Source organism: Gavialis gangeticus, unplaced genomic scaffold, assembly GCF_001723915.1.
Source record: "Gavialis gangeticus isolate Ggan-Ray unplaced genomic scaffold, GavGan_comp1, whole genome shotgun sequence".
Taxonomy (NCBI): Eukaryota; Metazoa; Chordata; order Crocodylia; family Gavialidae; genus Gavialis; species Gavialis gangeticus.
Genome location: NW_017729032.1, coordinates 171703263 through 171709137, shown reverse-complemented (window position 1 = coordinate 171709137; position 5875 = coordinate 171703263).

Below are 5875 nucleotides of genomic sequence, written 5' to 3'. Positions count from 1 at the left end.
GAGCCACTGCAGGCATACGCCTGCATTGCTGGAATGAAAAGGGAATGTCTATCCACCACCAAATCAGTTCAAATTTTGCAGGTTAGACTAACCTGCAAAGATTGAATCAATTCAGGCTCAGGCTTTTGTGAATATCTGTCCCTAGCCATCATCTTCAGCTGCAGATCAATTAGGGCCATAAATCTTTTTCCAAATTGCCATTTTTACAAGCATTTGCAAAAAGCCTTCAGGGAGTCATCAGAGGAGGGCAGACTGTTTTTGTGTTGCTGTCCTTAACCAAGAGTTTTGCCAGAAGAGAGGCTTCCGTAGAGCCTAGACAATGGAGATTGCCTGTGGCATGTATCAGAGGATCCTAAATGAAGGCTTCTCTTTAGGTACCTTCCTTTAAGCACACCTCCAACCACTCTTTCCATTACCAAGCACACTACATCATTAGTGACACTTATCAGAGATGTTTTCCATCAGAAACAGTTTTTTACCCTGTTTGGCTTGATGTATTTATAGAAAACAAGCATACCCACATTCATACAAAGTAAGGAAGGCAAACTGGACCAGGTAGCTGCTTCTTGTTGCTATGCATAAGGGTTTAGTGACACAACTTCCACTACTATCCATAGGAGTCATGAGGTTAAATCCCTATAGTATAAAAAAGCACCCCTATTGGGCCTTTCTCCTCCTAATCCAGAAGAAGTGTTCATTAGTAAAGACTGTGAGTAGTTATTCAATTGATTCATTAGAATAACATTTAAGATGCCCAACTCTTGCCTTTCATATAAATTAAGTACAATCCAATTAAAAGAACCTAACATTAATATGCCATTATAAACCTCTGGAAATATGGATTTTCATAGCTTTTCCTACTTTTCTGATGATTTTTCTTTTGTTGTTGCTTCTTCTCAGTTTACTTTGTATCATAATTTGATCCTGATTCTACTTGTAATAGTGGAGGCATAGAAACCGAAATTAATTTCCATACATCACAATCTTTTAACTATGTACGGCCCACCTTTGTATTACCGATATCTTTTTTATGAATTCTTTGAAACTGAAACAAAAGTAGCAGAATTTAAGACTCTTACTAATATTCAGATTAGAACTTTGCAAGTTTATACGTACCTACCTAGAGCACAAAACTCAGGTAACAGGCTTTTCAGTCTAACAAAAAGATATAACAAAATTCAATGGTTATCTGTTTGAAACAGGAAAAAAAATAGAACTAGAAACACAGCACAAGATTATTAACAGTAAAGATAATAAAACACTGGAATAGTTTACCAAGACAAATGGTTTAGTTTTCCTATTTTCAAACCAAGCATGGATTTTTCTCAAGGCTGTATATTCGTTCAGACAAAATTAAGGCTATAGGACTTCCCCAAATTATACTGGAGGACAGACTAGTTGCTCTATATGATAAGTTTAGTCTTATTAATCTAGGAATACTTTGTGTAATGTGTGTTTAGAAAATAACTTTTTAAAAAATAAATTGGAGAGGGTTCATGAATAAGACATACAGCTTTACTGCAAAAAAAAAATTGTAATAAAAGAAGATGAAAGCCTACTTTGCATTTATATGTTAGAAGGCATCCCTGAAATTCTTAAGGATAAGTGCTTGTACAGTTTCTGTAGCAACTGCTAAGAATAATTGACAAGCATATTCAACTATAAAAATTACAATCAAAAAGTAAAAAGGCTGACAGGTTCATCTCTAGTACAAATGTCCTCTGTCATCCTAACCATCACTTGTCCAAAGCTGCCTATTCATGTTAACTCAGAGTTTTCCTGAGCAAACCATCGCTGGCATTGTGCATGGGATATATTCGAAGAAAATGCATTCCAGTGGTAAATAGATAACCCTTTATAAGTTTATAGGTCTTGCTACTGTGATCATGAAACATCCATTTATTACACAAATAAACAAGTAAATATATATTTTCCCATTTTCCTATCATCTTCTGATTGAAAAAGGGACCCTCAGGCATTTATCCTAGGCAAGCTTTTCAGAGCTTTGTCTAACCAGCAGTCTTCCTCAACTCTATCCTAAATTCTGATATTAATGTCTTTCTTGCAACCCTTTTTTTCATAGTTCTGGGCTTTAACAGTTCCTGTTGTTTCATAGCAGGGTTATCCACTGAATCTTCAAGAATTAATTTGGCTTTTTTGCCTGTTTGTGACTTTATTTGTTAGCCATGAGATCAGTTGTTTTAAAATCAGCAGTGTAATTGCATGTGCTGAGCAGCTTCCCAGTCTGCTCTGTTATAAAGAATGTCTCCCAGGGCTATGGTATCTTTCTGCCCTTTCAGTTCGCCTGCTTTATTTCTCCCCACAGCAGTTTTGCACCTGCTGCTCATTTCACCTTGGGGACTCAGTGGATTTTTCTAATAATATTCACGCATCTGTCCTGCACACTTTCTTTCGTGAACATCTCTATTATTTCCCTTCAATCAACCTACCTTTGTTTCTCTGACCTTTTCCTTTATTAATAACTGGGGACTTGATACTGTGTGAGGCTTTATCACACTAATCCCACCTGCTCTTCACTGTTGTCCATACAATGAAATTGCAGATACTATAGACAGAGACATTTACAGTGCTTTGAGTGTTTCTTCTTGTTTTAAAAAAAAAGTTTAAGCCATCTTTAAAAATAAAGTATTTCATTTTCAAAATGTGTTCATAATTAGAGATAACCTAATATTTCCATCTTCCTCTATTAAGCTCTTACAGGTACTGGCACGACTCCAATTGTCTCTCTTCTTTTAGTCATGTTGTTCAATTAGTTTCTCCAGATTTGGTGTAACTAGGAATAGAATTTTGCTTTTTGGTTATCAAAGTTGTTATCAGCGAGACCCAGCCCCTCTCTTTATTCATCTTTATTGTAGTCTCCAGTTCATGCCCCTATAGGGCTACTATATGTCCGGGTTTTTCTGGACATGTCCTCTTTTTTATCCCCCTGTGCTGCATCCGGGTGGGTTTTTAAAATAAAATAAAATGTATGGGTTTTTTGCCCAGGCTGGCTGCTTGGGACTGGGAGTAGCGGACAAGGTGATTGGTTGTCAGGGATCATGTGCTCCCCCTGCTGGCCCCAGCAAGCCAGGTAAAAAGGCACTGTGTGCGTGCATGCCTGCACACATGTCTGTAGGTTGGGAGTGAGGGGCACCAGCAGGCCTGGGGGGGGCAGGGGTCTGTGGGACAAAAGTATAGGGTACCAGCGGGGCTGGTGGGCAGGGGGTTGTGGGTTGGGAGTGACTGTGGGCAGGCTGGGGGACGGGCTTAGGAGTGAAGGGCAGAGGCAGGGCACGGCCATATCACTGCCCCACCATAATCACATGCCCCCTCCCCCTTTCCTTGCTCTCCCTCCCAGGTTTCTACTTTTTTTGCTGCTAGAAATATGGTAACCCTAGCCTACTACGCTTTGTCTGCAGCCTTACATTATTCTGATTGCTTAGGAAAAAAATGTCATGCACCTTTTATGACATCATTCTCCTGCAATACATTAGAGGACATAATCCTACAGTTTAATTGGACTTAAATCCACAGCTGGAGTTTTGTCTGAATAAAGCATGTTTGGCTGGGTTCTCATCAATTTATCTTCCATGTTTATGTCTTAACTCTAACATTTCCACTAAGTGATACAATTATCCTTTATTATGACTAATTATAGCATTACCACTCATACACCTATAACACAGTTGTATTTTGAATTTTATTTTCTGTTTATTAAAACATTCACTTTATGGTTTTCAAAACGCTTCAAATGCTTTCAAAATGCTTCAAAATGCTTCAAGTCAGTTTCTCAGTTTGATGGATCAGACTTCTGCTTACACATCATAGAAATATAGTCCTGGAAGGGACATCAATAGATCATTCACTCAAACCCCCTGCATTCTGGCAGGATCAAATGGACTTAGACCAGGGGTCAGCAATGTTTTCCCATGGGGAGCTGGAATGACTTGGCTCAGGTCTGAGGTGAGTGGTACCAAAACTAGTGTGCCCCAGATGCTTTTCCCTGCCACTGAGCTGCAGCAGAATACAAGACTAGCTCCCATTCCACTAAAGCCCTGGGTTCCTGACTGCGATGTGGTGCCAAAAGAGCTCCCCCTCTTCCAAAGCGCTGGGTACCTGACTGCGGCATGTTGTAGTGGAGGGAAAACCCTTCACTGCTAAACGTGGTGGCCAAAACCAGGCTCTGTAAGCAGGACAAATGTCTGCTTAGCCTGACTTTAAAAACCTACAGCGATGAGAATTCCACAACCTTCCCAGGTAACTTGTTTTCATGTTCCACCACCTTGACTGTTAGGTTTGATATTAGGAAGGATGTCTAAATCTTATTTGCTACAAATTAAGCTAATTTTTCTTGACTTTCCCCCATTGGCCTTGGCAAACAATTGATCGCCATTCTCTTTTATAACAAGTTTTTTATTCATCTTGGAAAACTCAGTCCTTGTTTTGGACTATATTTAACCAACTCTTTCCAACTTTCCTAATAAGTCATAATTTCCATTCTTGTTACTCTCTTCTGGGTTCTGCCCAGTTTGTCTGCATTGTTCTTATAGTGCAGAGACCAAAACTGCACCCTGTACTCAAAATGAGGCCTCCCTAGTGCTGACTAGAGTAGAATAATTACAACTCATGTCTTAAAGTGTGACACTCCTGTTGATAAATCCCAGAAGAAGTTTACTCTTTTTGCAATAGTATCATACTGTTGACTCCCATTTGGTAAATGAGCTACCATAATCCTTATTTTTTTCTGCCAGCTATTTAGCCAAAATATCCTCATTTTGTATTTATGCAGTTGATATTTCCTTTTTAAATATAGAAATTATCTTTGTCAGATTTTTCATCTTGATGATGTCAGATTTTTGTCTTTGATCTGACATCTAAAAGGCTTGCATCCTCCCCCTAGAAACTAGCTCAGCTCAGAGCCATCCATGCTGTCTAGACATCTTTTTCCTTCTTCTGTATATGTACCTTGTTCAAGAACAGGAAGACATTCATGAATTACATGAGCGCCTCTATACTGACTCTTTTCTGCTGGAGTATGTGAATTCATCTGGAGTAGTGTAATGACCAATGGGGCACAAGAATGTCAACTACCAACCCATGAATATTTCTTTTTTTACTGACAGGCTGCAAACTTTTTACTGACAACCAAACTTTTTTACTGACAGAGGTCTTTACTGACATGTTTTAAATAATTTAAATGGGTAAAACAGTCCAGTAAGTTTTTGCAAATTTAATAAGAGAAATTTACTCTTAGCAAGTGTCAAGACACTGAAAACTTCTGAAAAGAAAGTTATATACTGATGCTTTTACATGGTTGCAAATTGAAAAAGCCAGAATTTCCTAGCTTTGCTGTTGCACTAGTTCTTAGAGTCCAGGACTTCCCCACCCTATCATATGAAGTGTGTCCATGAGAAGGTGGTATAACTGGAATGCTGCCAACTGATGTCATGGTTCTTGGGCAGTTACTAGTCAGCATCAATTATACAAGCCATTAGGCTGCTTTAACTCATACAAGGTGTCAAAGTAACTCTTGGTATTCTCCGAATTTTGGGGAGTAATAGGTGGTGGCCATCCAACTGTGAACCTTCCTATGGCTGCTGAACCATGAACACCGTTGCCGGTCTGAATATCAGACCTACCTAGAACTGAATATAACCATCACAATAATGTTGTATATGTACAGAATCACTGTATCCCAGTGTCTAGGGTGCTGCTTTAGAACTTGGCAGACCAGGGCTTAGTTCCCCACTTTGCTCCAGATTTTCTCTATGACCTTGGGAAAACCACTCTATCATTCTGTGTCCCTTCCCCATTGCTTACATAAGGACTAGAATACTTCTCTGTAGATGTTATGGGGATAAAGGTTGTGTGGCAC